At 40.0% G+C, this 16732-nt stretch overlaps 1 long non-coding RNA gene across 1 annotated transcript; it reads right to left on the bottom strand.

Moving 5' to 3' along the window:
* Window positions 1–3777: 3777 nt before the first annotated feature.
* Window positions 3778–12382, bottom strand: LOC311259535. Its single transcript, XR_014622915.1, has 3 exons — window positions 12293–12382; window positions 9827–10054; window positions 3778–4091 (listed from the first exon to the last, which is right to left on the bottom strand). It is a non-coding gene; the product is annotated as an uncharacterized lncRNA (long non-coding RNA).
* Window positions 12383–16732: the final 4350 nt, after the last annotated feature.

Below are 16732 nucleotides of genomic sequence, written 5' to 3'. Positions count from 1 at the left end.
AGCACCTCTCTATGCAGACTTTTTATACTATTTACTACTTCACCTAACTCTTTTGGTGCCCTAATAATCATTACAGCTGCCAGAGGTCCGGCCTAATGACAAATGTCAGTATGGGTCGCAGTAAGCTGCTTTCACTGTCGACCTATATGGTTGTCGATCCCGATATGGATGGGCTGGTCAAAAGATGGATGATACACAGTACAAGATTTTCATGCTGAATCCCAAGTCATGATGTTTTATAAACTGTTTGATGTATGCATTTAGGCTACTGATAAGCCAAGAAATAAGAAAATACAATACTTTTAAAAGGATATTTGTCATAGCAGGCTCCCAGAAAACTGAACAAGTCAAATTACATTTAGAAAACTTTCATTTGATAGTTTCCTGTATCTTATCAGCTGATGTATATTGGCAGACTAGAAGAGTCACAGTGGGTGAAACCATTCTATGCATGTCAAAAAAGCTTTATTCAGATTAAGTGTACACACACACCTTATCGGACTACTTTATTTAGCACCTGTGTAAACAGTTAAGTTGAAATTAATCAGAATGGTTTCAATCACAGGACAGACAGCCTGTCCATGTAACAGCAGTTTGTGTGTGGGTAATGATAATGGTGCTGTAAGATAGCGAGGCAGACTAAACATGGATCCTGTTCCTAACTCATTGTTTCTGAGCCTGTTTGGAGCCATTAAACACTTGTGGTTTGTATCGGAAAGCCATGCTCTTAAATTAGGTCTAGGAGTTATTTTTATGTTGGCTCAGGTAGATCAAATTCTGCTTGGGCTACCTTTTAGCGTAAAAAACCATACCCCATAACGGAAGTGAATTTAACATTAGTTGATTGTCAAGAAATCCCATATATTCAAAATAACAAGGTAATTTATGTGTTATTATACAACACATGCTAACGAAATTAGAGTTTGTAGTTCTTTCGAGCTTCATGCATTTAAACACCAAGCATCAATGATGTAAATGCAGTCCACCTCCCCTCATACTGCTGAGGTCCTGTGGTCTGTTGGTCTGGAATGTTGTAATGTTTGTCAAGTGCAACATCTTGATCTGGGATGTTGTGGTGGAGACGGGTCTCTGTAAAGATGTGTACAAGTACAAGAAGGTAGGGTGTCTGCACTACTTACTGCTCAAAGGCTACCAAGTACTGGCCCTCACTTTTGTATATACTGGGTAAAATCAGTGGAGTTGCCATAGTTTTTGCTTTTTACCTTTTTTTAACTTGAACATGGTAAGTGACCTGTGGACCATTTACAAACTATCTTTGACATTCCTGTCTTTTGAGGAAATGGAGAAACACAGTCCAAAATGGAGGATGCTATAGACAGAATCACTGTGATGACACACTAACAACAACAGTTACTTCCAGGTAGAAAACTGGCAGTTGATTTGTATTTGAAACTAACCTGTTGCCATTTTCAGCAGTAACTGTAATGTTTACAGGTATATAGTTAAACATGATGGTCCGACCTACTGTATCTGACGTTTATTTTGTGGTTACACTGTGTACTGTGTTGCATTGCCAGCATCTTTGATAAACCATATCTTCCCAACAGCAACATCTTGGACTAACTGTTGGTTTAGGTTAAACTAAAGCTGTAATTTTTTTGTAGTCTGTGGCCCAACATGTAAATTAGGTCCCCATCCAATCTAATGATAATGAAAGTAAAGTTAAATTGTATGTAAGTTAGTGCATGATGCAGGAGTTTTCTAGCAAGAAGTTATCGTAAACAAATATTGCGATTCGTTCTATCATCCGAGTTATGTAACACCATTCACATTTATATAACCTTTATTTGGAGTATACTCAAATCAAATCAAATCAAATCAACTTTATTTATATGGCACTTTTCATACTGTACTGTAACACAAAGTGCCTCACAGAGGTTAAAAACAAAGCAGAACAAAACAATACAAAACACCATGAAGACCACAAGCCTCCCACCCCCACAAACATACACACAGATACACATTTACATACACACTCACACACATACACAGACATACTCAACAGAAGAGATGTATCAAGATCTGCAATCAGTAATTAGATGTTAATTCTACAATCTTGAAGGTTTTTTTTTTTCTAGTAAGCAAGCTCCTGTGGCTCCTGGCTAGCTAGCATGCCACCAGTTAGCTCACTGTGAAATTCATTTTTACTTTATTGTATGACCAGGCACTTACATATTGTAGCTTCATGAAAACAGACATGATGGACAAATGAAATATGTACCAAAGTGATGACACCTGACTGCCCAATGAAATGTTTCTTCAAGAATTCATGTTTATTCATACCTCTTTGTCACTTGCTTCCACTTGTATCCACTTTCCTGGTGCTAGAGGCATCAACCCCTATGATTTTCTGAGCTTGGCTAACAGGAGAGGATGGCAGATAGCAACAATGGCATGGTTACAAAAAGTGTTTCTTTTTGGACCCACCTCACTTATGATGCTATGGTAATGAGGAATTGTGCCCAATTTGTGCCCAAGTTTTGTGGTTATACAAGTGATAGAAGAGTCCTCCACTCCGAGTTTGTCTGGTACGGAGCCCTGGAGGTGACATGGATGTGTTTTTTCTTGCGTGTGTGAGTTACTATCTCGCACGCGCAATACAGTGAGTCGCGCGCGTGAGATACAGTAAGTTGCGTGTACGAGATACATATAGATGAACGCATCGATATGAAATGGACTAAAAGAGCAATCATGAGTCGTGTTATAGCCAATGATTTATGTATTACATAAGGGACTTGCTCCATTTGTGATGAGATGAGAGACTTAATGTTTTGTGATGAGATTTAAATATAAATGTATTCATATTCTGGTAATGGCTTATAATAGTTGGCAGTATGACTCTGAAGTCTGTTACAATACTCTCACACCTTGGAAGAATTGTCAATAAAATCGGGCAAATGTTTATCCGTTTCTGTGTGGGTTTATAACACTGTGTACATATAAGATCCGTTTCAGTTCCACTTGTGCACATTACTCTAAGCTATTCCACCCCAAAGCTCATTTGTTACTATAAACTTTAACATGTAAGTTATAAGATAGTATGTAAAACATGCTGGAGTACTACCTCAAAGAAGCCAATATGTGTGCAAAAGTATTTAATAGGCTAATCATAAGAGTAAGCACAACTACAAGCCAAGTATACTTAAACTTTCTGCAAGAATACTTAATTATACTTTTCTTAAGTATATCTCGATCAAAAGATTAAGTACAAGTATAGGCCAAATATACTTAGACTTTTCTGTATACTTGTCAGTATAAGCCAAGTATACTTATATAATTTTGTTAAGTATCTCTCTGATTAGTACATAAAAAGTATACTGAAAGCATGCTTTCTTATTTTTTAGTTTAAAAGAAGTATACTAATAGCACACTTGAATAAACTTCTTTTTCATAAGGGCATGACCGCTCTTTTAGTCCATTTCATATGGATGCGTTCATCCATCTTGCGCGTCTTACTGTATCTTGCATGTGCAAGATAGTAACTTGCATGCACGAGTGAAAAAAAAAAAAACACATCCATGTCACCTCCAGGGCTCCGTAGTCTGGATACAAAAACTAAGAAAATCTAAAACATTTCCAGAAAATCAATAAACATATTTACAAAAAAAAAAAAAAAAAAAAAAAACCTAAAATCAAGTATAAGTGTAAAATGTTCTTACAGTTCGAGTAATTGACCAGCCAGTGGATAGTGGGCAAGACAACAACAAGACAGATAGAATTTAAATGAGTCCTTTATTATTCATAAATTTCTAAAAAGTTAATTAAGTCCAGGGGAAATTCATTTAAAAAAAAATACTAGAGAGGGATGGCTGAAGGTGTGGGTTCTGTGTGACCTGGTGAGTGGCTGGGCTTCACTGTCACCAGGCTGGCAGGCTGGATCCGGCTGGTCGACCGATGCACTGGCTCGGTGTGGCTGTACTACAGCTGCTGACGCCGCATGCTGTGCTGCTGATGACTGGGGCACTCAGCTCTGTGTGGCTGCAAGGTGCTGCTGCTGCTCAGCCGTTGCAGTTGCTTCCAGTCCGACCCGCCGTCCTAAGCTTACTCCAGCCCATGTCACACACCACACACTGTCACAAAGAAGAGCAGAGGGAGACTCAACACAAGATAAGACATTCAACTTACAGTGTCCTAGGTAGAGAGAGGCCTCAGAACACATGCACACAGGTACCTGTCACAAAGAACAGCAGAGGGAGACTGAAGGAGAGTGTGTGTGGGGGTAGTTAAGCTGGCTGTTTCATCATGCCCAGCACACCTGTTTCAGGTTAGCCCATCACCATGAGATCACTGCACACACACTCACTCTGTGAAGCCACACCCACACATGCACCACAAAATCCACCACTAGTGCCAAACAAAATACACAAAATCTATTAGTGATACAGGTCTACCCTGTTACATAAGTGTAGTGCTTTCCAAGTGATGATGAAGGTCAGTGTACAGGATTTAGGGGAATTAAGGATGATCTATGGGCAGAAATGGAATAGAAAATTCACAATTATATTTTCATTATTGTATAATCACGTAGAATTAGAACCATTGTTACCTTACCCTTAAATTCCACCAGATCCATCAGATGTGCTTTTTGAAACTTGGCAGTGGCAGTATTTCAGTCTGGAACTAGTTTTTGTTCAGAACAAATTTGAAGGTTCAGTTCACCAAAATGACAGAAAGATTTCTCACTTATGCTTCATGGTATTTAGCTATCCAGCTAGCTTTGGTCTCATGTCTAATGGATTTTCTAGAGACAGTTTTCTGGTGCCAAAATGGACATTTTGAAAGCTCAGAAGAATCATGTCTTACCAAACACATTGCTCAAGTCACTCTGAATAATCTACAAATAATTATTGCAGCTTTTCATCGGATCTGTTTTACACCAGACAAATGACACACATCAAAACACGGCCAACAAGGCCAGACAAAGTGGCATCATGATGCACATCACACCAAGCTTACGCACTTATCATTTCCCAGCATCAACATGCATCATCTCTTTTAGTTTTACCTTTTTATGACATTCTCATATATATTGATAAAATAAAGATACAGTACAGACCAAAAGTTTGGACACACCTTCTCATTCAATGAGTTTCCTTTCTTTTCATGACTATTGACATTGTAGATTCACACTGAAGGCATCAAAACTATGAATTAACACATGTGGAAATATGTACTTAACAAAAAAGTGTAAAACAACTGAAAATACGCCTTATATTCTAGTTTCTTCAAAGTAGCCACCTTTTGCTCTGATTACTGCTTTGCACACACTCTGCATTCTCTTGATGAGCTTCAAGAGGTAGTCACCTGAAATGGTTTTCACTTCACAGGTGTGCCCTGTCAGGTTTAATAAGTGGGATTTCTTGCCTTATAAATGGGGTTGGGACCATCAGTTGTGTTGTGCAGAAGTCAGGTGGATACACAGCTGATAGTCCTACTGAATAGACTGTTAGAATTTGCATTATGGCAAGAAAAAAGCAGCTAATGGACATTAGACCAGTGGAAATCTGTGCTTTGGTCTGATGAGTCCAAATTTGAGATCTTTGGTTCCAACCACTGTGTCTTTGTGCGACGCAGAAAAGGTGAACGGATGGACTCTACATGCCTGGTTCCCACCATGAAGCATGGAGGAGGAGGTGTGATGGTGTGGGGGTGCTTTGCTGGTGACACTGTTGGGGATTTATTCAAAATTGAAGGCATACTGAACCAGCATGGCTACCACAGCATCTTGCAGCGGCATGCTATTCCATCCGGTTTGCGTTTAGTTGGACCATCATTTATTTTTCAACAGGACAATGACCCCAAACACACCTCCAGGCTGTGTGAGGGCTATTTGACCAAGAAGGAGAGTGATGGGGTGCTGCGCCAGATGACCTGGCCTCCACAGTCACCGGACCTGAACCCAATCGAGATGGTTTGGGGTGAGCTGGACCGCAGAGTGAAGGCAAAAGGGCCAACAAGTGCTAAGCATCTCTGGGAACTCCTTCAAGACTGTTGGAAGACCATTTCAGGTGACTACCTCTTGAAGCTCATCAAGGAAATGCCAAGAGTGTGCGAAGCAGTAATCAAAGCAAAAGGTGGCTACTTTGAAGAACCTAGAATATAAGACATATTTTCAGTTGTTTCACACTTTTTTGTTAAGTATATAATTCCACATGTGTTAATTCATAGTTTCGATGCTTTCAGTGTGAATCTACAATTTTCATAGTCATGAAAATAAAGAAAACTCTTTGAATGAGAAGGTGTGTCCAAACTTTTGGTCTGTACTGTATATTGAATAATATTGTCAGGGATGTAACAAAGTCCTCGACTTGTTACATTAGTGTTTTCCCACTCCACCACCCTTTATCCAGATGGAGACGGACATGTATGGCATTAGAAATATTAAAAAAAGAGTAACAGAAAAACAGAAAAATACATTACAGAACCGTAAGTTCGTAATTTCAGGATCCAAACAAGGTTGCCATCAAAGACTCCCACAAAGTCTTGTCATACAATATAACAGTTGTTTGACACAGACACCATACCAGCATCCTCTGTGCAACCCAATTGTCAGAATAAATGTTGGCAATGCACTTCTGTACAAAACCAGTGATATGTTGAAACTTAACATTTCTTTATGTTGCAACTTTACATTTCTTATGTTGTGACAACACAGTGCTGATGAACTGGTTAGATTTAGGTACTATCATTTGGCCACTGCACAAACATGGCTAGAGATGTCCCAACCTCCAGTCAACAATATGCTTTTGTCGCCACATACGTGCTAGTTAAAACATATCCAGTGGTGTCAGCCTTACAAATGTTGAAAAGCCATGGTCCCTCATATGACTTGTCTTATGGGTGCTTTGGGAATGACCTGACGTCAAATAACACGCTGCACTTGAGGTTTTAATCTTGGCTGTGTCTGAAATCACACCCTTAATCACTTATTTACAGCACCCTATATTATATACAGTGTATTCAATCGTTTTCTCTGTACCATAGCATGCCTTTTTTCTTCTATTAACGCATGCATTGATTGCATTAGTGCATTGTGGAATTCTTACTAGAAAGCTGTTTACATGCCATGAACACTACTTTTTTATAGTGTACATTGAAGAATTGTTGAGCGGTCTGTATCAATTTTCAAAAAGAATTTGGATCACCTTTTCTGACCTCCGGCACGACATTAGTTTTTTCATCTTTCGCCCGAGCAAGCACACAATTCAGACTGCATCAAACAGCAGCGAGGCCCAGTTTTCTTAACACTGTCACATCCTTTTCTGGAACATGTGTGGTCTATTTTCTGTTTGAGCTCCACTAAGGTGAGAATTCTGGCATCTCATTTTAAAGCCAATCACTCCCCGCAGGGAAGGCCAACACCCCCAGGTGAGGAAGGATTCCGAGAATAGTGTTTAAGTAGTCAAGGCAAAACTGTCAGGAAAAAGCTGCTCAAACTCAGCACCACAGGGACTGAACATTTCCCACACAGTATTACAGCTTAATTCTCTTCACTCTCTGTTAGGTTACTTCCAATCAAATATACTGGGTACATGAAAAGTAGAGTCTACACAACATACCTCCTGCTTCTCTCTTCTTCCTCCTTCTACTCCCCTCTTCAGGTTTCATATATGAATGCTCTTTATAAACAAGGATTTGACAGACAGAGCTTTTGGTGATGCATCGCTGTTTGAGAGGTCATATGTTTGATTGACATTGTGTTCTTGCTCTTGTAGCTTCACATCAACTCGAGATCATGTAGTATGTTAATCTCAAATCAAATGTACTGACATGCTCAGATGACCTTTGAATGTCAGTATCTGACATTTTACAGGCCCACTAACAAACTGGAGAGCCTTCTCACAACAACTCATCAACAATTTCCTCCCCTTTTCTTAATTGGCTTACGATATTATTCCGTCCCATTTCTTAAAGGATAACTACCGTTTTTTACAACCTGGACCATATTTCTAGCATAAAATATTATCATTTACTCACCCAGATAACTATGGTGTCACTTGAAGTCGTTCGGACGAAATTAGATTCTAATTTCGTCCGAACGACGCCATTTGATTTGAGATGTGCTAGCCGCTCTCGTAAGAATGGCTTTCGGAGTACAGTGGTACCATTGTCAAGTTATGTCTGAAAGGACCTTAAGTTCACATCAAGTTGCAAGCTAGTTGTAATAAATCCAATTTTCAAGTCAAGTCAACTTGTCAAAAAGTCATACGTCTTATAAGTGCAAGTTGAGATTTTATGTTAATTTTCAAACTTAGAAAAAGGAGCTGACAAAATGTAGTAGTAGTAGTATTTAGCAGCTGCCATGAAGTTTTCATGATATAAAATATATTGTATATACACTGATATATTTATATATTTTATGCATGTTGACTTAAAAGTTGACATTTAAAGTTTATTCTTGACCTTGGAAAGCTGATTGCAAGTTATTTGATCTCTTTTAGGTCTCTGAATACTGACTGATTAAAAAAGCAAGTCATTTCCATTTAAAGTGGTTTCCAAAAATATACAACCTAATCGAAGTCAGGGCACTGTGTAAAACATAAATAAAAAATAATGTGATCATTTGCACTTGCTTTTTGACATAAGCTCAACTGAAACAGAGCAAAGACATTATATGGTGTTTAAAGCTTCTACAAGGAACTTTCATTTTTTTGTGAATTAAGCCAGGCCCTTTGGACAAAAGATGATGATGGTGAAATAAAATAAACTTCATTTTAGTGCCGCACCATGAAACTACAGAGCAGCTTCTTTCTTCAGGCTGTGAGACCCCACAATTCATCCTCAGCACCATGCCACTATACTTTAATTCTATAACTTACTCAACCCGGATATGTTGGAATCTGACCTATGACAGCTATTAAGAATAACTAAAATAATTATTGAGACATAGCCAATATTATATCTGATGTTTTTAATTAATGTTACTGCTGCAGGTTCATTGGTAACAGGTGATAATATCATGAGTGGGTATGAAAGGGCCATCCACAAAAGGCTCAGTTGTTGACAAGCAAAGATGGGCTGAGGTTCACCACTTCTTCAACTGTACAATGTTCATATTCCTACGCATGTGCAAAATCTAGTGCCAAAGGAAAATGCTGTCAAGTACCAAAAATTATAAAAACACAGCGTACTCTTAAGCAGATATATATATATTTTTTTTAGGTGGGACTTCTTTTAGGTGTCTAAAATCAGTACAAGCTGTACATAGCCAGAGTAAAGGAAATAAGAGATATACCCTTAACCAAAACTAAACTCATGCAAGAGGTGCAAGAGAGTATACAGGAAGAAGTTAAAAACATGCACAGTAAAGACACAAAATAAGAGAGCAATACAATACCCTAAATACCATACCACTGTGAAACTTTTAGTGACCCTTGCCGATCCTACAATTAAGACACATTTGATGAAATGAGAATCTAATTGGCTCTAACATTTTGTTAATCTGTAATTTGCCATGAGTAAGTGTTATTCCAGGGCTTTAGCTATAGAGTGGGCACAACTAATTGTAATGAGTGTAATAAGGGGATGGATGGAGGCAGAAATAGACTCCGCTCCTGTTTTAGCAGCTCACTGCACAACAGAGAAGCTCTCCAACTACGACTGAGTGCATATTAGAAGCAGGGCCTCCTGGATGCAGATGATCACTGGGTGTACATTAACTTACCTGCAGCTGATATTAGTCCTCATAACCCCAAATGAGATTGATATTGTTTTCAAGCCAACGCCCAGTAGGTCAATAACCAACTCTCACAGGTAACATCCGAGCCTAATGGGGATTTATACATGGACCCAACACAGCACTTACGGCTTGTCACTTTGCAGCAGATGGATCTGCTCTGTTGGACCGTGAGGAGAGCCCCCCAAAGGCTAGCCTGACACCTGCTTGGCTGAGGCCCAATGATGCAGCACTCTGATGACCAATGAGGCAGGTCGACACTGACTGGATGGGTTGTGGCCCCGATGACGACTTTTCGTTAGCTGCATACAGCTAATTCGAGGAGATGCTTTCTGGTTACGCCTCATCTGGATGTGACTGAACCATATAAGAGATGACATATCATTAATCAAACACTGAAAACTTCCATTTCTATCTCAACAGACAACCAAAAAAGTTGGGACTAGCCTGAAGCAATGAAAGAAAGTACAGCCTCTCTTTGGCAAACGCTCAATAATCTAAAAACAGTCCTGTCTGTAAACAGGGGTTTTCCATAAATACCCCTTTGAAGGGGCTGGAGTGATTGTACCCAGCCTTGTGATACTTCAGCTTCAAATTTCACTTCGATTTGACACAGACTCCAATGAACTGCTTGACCTATTTCTGTAACCCTGAAGTTCAACACAGTGGAAGGAATGAACGGGACTGGAGAGGTTAACAATGTTGCTGCTACAGTCAAACTAGGCCAAGCTGACGAGGGCGAGGGGGCTGAAGGAAATAAGACAGAGCAATGCATATTAAGTGAATTATCTCAGTGCTGAGAGCAACAGCGTCTGTGATCCAGTCAACCCCCGCCCCCTTCATTTGGACTCCCATCTCCAGTGGATCCAATATACATTTATACCACAGTCTTTGAAGTCCACGCCTTGTCTGTTCTCATTGACATGAGCTGATAATGGGGGCATAGTTGGAATTTATTTATGGCGGTGCGGGGCAGATTGCTATGACAGTATGCCAGAGGTTGTGCCCTGTAATACAGAGGGCTGTAATGAGTGGCCTGTTTGCAGTATGCAGGGGATCTTGCCCTGGTCCTGGCTCATAGGTAGTAAAATTATATGCAAAATGGACATTCTCCTCACCCCGGGGCACGAACTCAATGTGTGGTCAGACGAAAATGAATTTAACAGGATCTAATGCCACTTGGATACAACGCTTGCGCCACTGTCTCTCATGTTTGTGTCTCTATTCTTTTCTCTCTCTATTCTTGTTCTGTCTTCATTTTTTAATACCCTCATGTAGACTGCAGAGACAAGTATTATGTGAAGCATATGGAGAGCTTTCACTTTCATTTCGTGTGTGGTGTGGTTTGTAGCTATTAAGTTGGCAGCGACTTTTCTAAATTGCTCCTAATACTATATAGACTAAAGTCCTCTGAAAACAAGCGACCGATATTAATGCAGATGGCCATTGGTATTCAGATGGTAAACCAGGAGCTTCATGAGGCTGAGGTGTGCTGTTAAGCAGCATGTGGGGAACCTAATTATACCTCTTGCATATGGACAATCAAGAACACACTCACCTTGAGCTGCTGTTTTACTGCTGAATGGTAAACTGATCTAAGGTATTATACAGTACACACAGTGTAAAACACAGGTATATGAGCTGTATATTGTGGTCATGAAAACTACATTTTTTACAGATACTGTAATACCACTTTCACACTAGGTAAAAAACCCACTGACATCTGACTTTTGTCTTTAATGTAGTAGGTACATTTTGCATTCACTCCTGCATCAAATGACTCTGCAGTAGTCACAGGTGTTTATCGGGTCCAGCTCTGATAGGCTGTGATGAAAACACAACACCTTTGTGGCTAATTATAATATTATCTATCCCTTTTTGTTCAGCAGCGCTCGAACATCGTTCAGTCGGCACTGAAAGAGAAAGTAACCGTTACATTGTCAGTGACTTCTGTGTCACAAGAGCCTTGTCAGCTGTCTGGTCACTGCACATGTGAAACTCTCAACAGAGATGTGAAAGAAGCAAGATGTCTCACACCTTACCTTCTTCCTTCATCAGCTCTGTAAAAAAACGTTGAATTTAGGATGTTAAAAAAAATGGGCAGTCACTGGTGCTGTGAAAGGAGTCGATTGCCTACTTTTAAGTGTGTTTATACAAATACATACATACATACACATATAGACACTAATTTTGGTGTAGAACTGGCACACTATGGGCCTTCATGAGACTAGAAACCTTTGGATCCACAATAAATGGGCAAAGAGGTGTCTGAGTTTTAGGTATTTTTAGCAAATCAGGCTAACCTAAGAGAAGGTGGTCTCTCAGAAAATTGCAGTACTAAATTCACGTTAAACCAGCATTCTTTCAGTCCAACGACTTCTCCTACAAAATGGGTTTGTAAACAATCAATTTGGTTTTTGCCCATTACATTTTCTGACGTGTCAAAGTGTGACAGCTTAGGGCCCTTTCACATCCTCGTACCTAAACGACGTATACTGTAGGTCAATTGTCTGTGAATACGAAAACAGCATATATCACCATTCGCATAAATACCTGACCATAGCAGTGAACCAACAAAAGACATACTTGACTCACATATTCTTGCGGTTTGGTTAGTTTAGGGAAGAAAACTACTTGGCTTGGTGATGGAAAACATCATGGTTTGGGATAAAATAACTAACATACATTTAGTTACATTAGTTACGTAGCTTAGCAGCAACATTTCCAAGAGAATTTGCACTTTTTTTGTATGCAAACAAAATCTTTAGAAGACAGAGATGTTCAGTCAGTGTCAGTTGCTAGAAGAAACTCTGAAACATGACTAAAAGCAGACATACCATATATAACTATATTTACTGTCAGGCATTATGCTGTATGCTCCCACAATTATGTAACACAGCTGTTTTTGTGTGCAGGGGTCGACAACACAAATGGCCCGGTGGCCCGGACGTACTTTTAAAACTGTCAGGGCCACCAGAACGCTCCAAGCCCTGGCCCGGTGGGGCCAGCATGGATTAAAGTTGTCCGTCGCTACGACGGATTTCCGTCATTCAAACTTAACAGAGGCGACTTGTGAGATCAATGTAGACCGTCGGAGAACTGTTGGCGGATGTTTATTGACAGATTGTCACACTCTACAGCCAATGGTATCGTTAACAGCGTGTGCGCCTGACCAATGACAGTGTAGTGACCCACACAGGGCGGGATCTCAACACGGAGCGGCGCTAAGTTTAGCTGCTTAGCTAGCAAGGACTCGTCGCGCTGCTACGTTATCAGCTGAGTTTAGTCAGCGCGTGAGAACTCGTCTGACACGGAGAGTCTCCTGTTGTGTGCTACATGTGTGAAATAACAACTATAGTCTGGACTTTGTCTGCAGTGTATCTGTGTAAACGGCTTCATTCAGCGTCTCTCCCTCCCCTCTGGCACCGTGAGTTACCATGGTCACAGGACCGCCCTGAAACTTTATAATAATGATCAATAAGAAGCTTTTGGTTAGTTTGACTGTACAGAGTCATGAATGTTGCCTGATTGTAGCTCAGTGCTGAAATCTTGTATTATAACATATAGAACAAAGCCTCAGAGCTTCTTTGATTATTAACAGTATGTTAGTGATGACAGAAAGGTGATAACTCACCATCAGACTGACAAGGCTGCAGAAGTTGCTGCTTGTATGATGTATTTTTCTGTTAAACGATAAGAGGCTCACTTTAAACAATATTAATTAGTGATAATAATTAATGATAATGATGATGAGAAGAAGAAGTAGAAAAATAGTGTACTGAAAAGTTCTGTAGATGGTTGATTATTTGAAAGAGTAAAACTTGAGAGAAGCTTGGCAAAAAAAAGGCACATATTGATTTCATAGATTGGAAATTACATTGAAAAGACAAAAAACATTCACACATCACACAACAAGTGTGAATAGAACAGCTGTTCAGCTCATCCTCCTGTAAAACACTGTTGGTCAAATATTTAAACTTGATGTCTGCATTAGAGAACATGGTGTGGGGCGAGGCTGTAAATCTCATCTTATTTTTTTAGCATGTGTCAAGTAAAACGCCCTGTAACATGGAGGGGGGCGCAAAAATCAACCAACTGAGGAGGAGATGGAGGAAGAACTGATTGTGCTTGAGTAATGCAGCACTGTTTGCACTTTTGATTTATGTATTTGCATTTTTTGACCTCAGTACTGCAGTATTAAAATAAATGTTATTAAATCAAATTGTTCTTTTTCGTTATTATGGGGATCGATTCCTGGGCCAGTGGTTACAATGGTGGGGCCAGTGATCTTCAAATTTCCCTTATTGTCTACCCCTGGTGTGTATTTAATAGGAAGAAAGGAGCCATTCTATCTGAGTGTGGCTTCACATTAGGGTTTTAAGGTGTATGTGTGCGGTGTTATCAAGCCAAATCAGATGACGCAGAATTTCATAATCACATTTTGAGCCATCAAAGTGTTATTTGGCTGAGTGACCAAAGTGCAGCCTTCCTGTTTAATTACTGACAGTAGAAAATCTTCTTCTCCTCCCCTACAACCCCAGCACATACCCCACCCTTCTACCCTGATTGGCCATCTGTCTGTACAGTCAGTAATGCATTCATAATAAGCAACCAAAGGGAGCCGTCACCCCCATCACACAAACAAGCAAGTTCAAGCACACCAGTAAAAATATTTGCATTAATGAAGTGTGTGTGTGTGTGTGTGTGTGTGTGTGTGCGCGCGCGTGTGTGTATGACAGGCAAGTAGGAAGTGTGTTGACAGAGGTGTGGAGGTTGAAGCTGAGGTTTTCTGTTGTTCGCCTGTGAATGGTGGCAGGTGTTTGAGAGGTAAAAAGTCCCTCTAATGAACAGAGCAGCATTGCCAAGTCCGGGATGGGTTGGGGTGTTTGGGGGTTGGGGGTGGTGGTGGGGGCAGTAAAGGTCACCTTCTCTGAATCTTGTTGGGCCTGCCACAGAAAACAGAAACCAGCAAGAAAATAGCAGAGGCACTAACTGATGCACTGCAGTAAGGATGTAAACTGATAAGGAGAATAATCTATGATACACATATTGATCTTGTCCTGAAGCTGCCAATGAACAGATGGATGGAGAATCCATGCCAAAATTTAGCAGTGCTACTTCTAATAATACAAGGTTACAAAGTTAATGTATTGTCATTTCTTAAAACACAAGGATTTATAAAACAAAACTATGTTTGAGTCCTTAGTGCTACATCTATTTTATAAAATGGAGTGTTGATAAATTGAGGAGTCTTACAGCCTGAGGAATGAACCTGCTCTGTAGTCTGGTGGTACGGCAGCAGACACTTCTATATCTTGTATCAGACAGCAGCAGGGTGAACAGACTGTGGCTGGGTGGGTGTTGTCTTTTAGTATCTTTGGGCTCTGAGCAGACAGCTCACTTTACTGATGTCACTGATGCTCTGTCGATGGTACCAGTAATGTTCTGGTGGTTTTACCCAGTGTAGAGCCTTCCTGTCCTGGGCCGTGATGAATCATGCCAGTTTGTGATGTTTTCAGTCAGGATGCTTTCTATTGCTCCTCTGTCAAAGCTGACCAGAATCTGGCTCTGGTGTCTAACCTTCCTTCTGAAGGAAGTGCTTTTTTAACCAGGGTGGTGATGTGTGATGACCAAAATAGGTTCTCAGTGATGGTAATGCCAAAGGACCTAAAACTGTTCACCTGCTCCACCTCAGCTCCACTGATGTAAACAGGGGTGTGTGTCGTGGTTTTGCTGACAATGAGCAGTAGATTGTTCTCTGTGCACCAATTAACAGGAGTGTTGATTTCCTCCTCACACTCCACAGTGGAGTTTTCCTTATGTCTGTGAGTGCAGTCATTGGTGTACAGATACAATACTACTTCATGTCTAATTTGCATGGTATCTGATCCAAATGTAGTAAACTATGTGGAATAAAAGATAATTTCTCAGCTCTTTAGCACAGGGTGGAGGTTCTGTAGGTTCTAACCGACTGTTTAATAAAATCCTCCTGTGCCATATGGTTTCTCTGAGCTGAGCTCTGCCTCCCTGTGTTTAGATTTCATCTCCAGCTGAAGGACAATTTTTCAGGTATTACCCTAATATCAAGCTACTGATTTGCTTCCCAGGCTCCAGAATAGCTACAGTGCATGTACTGTAAATTAGTATGCAGATGAGATTCTTTACAATAAGACCCCAAATCTGTTTCATTGGTTCAATAAAACCAGTTTTACTGTAATCTTGTCCATCCTCTGTGGCTCTATACAAGTTTCCTGGGGAGGTCACTGGAGGTTATTAGGGAAACGATTATGGGTGATTCTTCAGTGTTCTTCCGAATTCACATCAAAGTATAATAACTGACACACCTGCAGCACTTTTGAGGCTTTAGAAGTGTTAGCTAAGGGGACTAAGCAATAATAATAGTGACAGTAGTATTCACTTGATAAAGTCCATTACCCAGGGGTGAAAGTAGTTTAAAGCTCTTGCCGGTACTTCTACCCCAACCTTCATCACTTCATACTGTTCCCCTCCAGCCCTGGCTTCATGCATCCCTGAACAAAAGCTTTCAGTTTTTCAATACCTGTGTGGAGTAGAAAGAAATTAGAGACACTTGACATCATGTATAGCAAAAGATTTGTTTAAATAGTTTAAGTGCCATGTTTAATATGTGAATGTTGACAAAATCTCCAAAATCCTAACAAGTTGTTTTTTTTTAAATTATTACAACTTAATCTGTAACAGCAGAACAGTTTGCACGTCTCTGTCTAAATGAAAGAACAGATGATTATGAGTAAAATATCTCAAAACGTCTGTTACAATGTGTGAATGGATGATGTTAGTGCCAAAGATTTTTATTGCATGTTGACAAAATGAATGTTTTTAAAATCCTAACAACTTGTTTTTAATCATTACAATTAAATTCACCTGTAGCAGTTGAACAGTTAACAAGTCTCTGGGCCTTATTTAAACGATCCATGGCGAATGGTCTGAAGTGCAAGGTGCAAGTGCTTTCAGGACGTGTCTAACTCTCAATGGCAGATCATTTGGGCGCAGTGT

The sequence above is a fragment of the Pagrus pagrus genome (assembly GCF_965226575.1).
Source record: "Pagrus pagrus genome assembly, chromosome: 7".
NCBI classification, from domain to species: domain Eukaryota; kingdom Metazoa; phylum Chordata; class Actinopteri; order Spariformes; family Sparidae; genus Pagrus; species Pagrus pagrus.
Note: the sequence above shows the minus strand (reverse complement) of the source record. Positions and strands in the feature narration are given on the sequence as shown.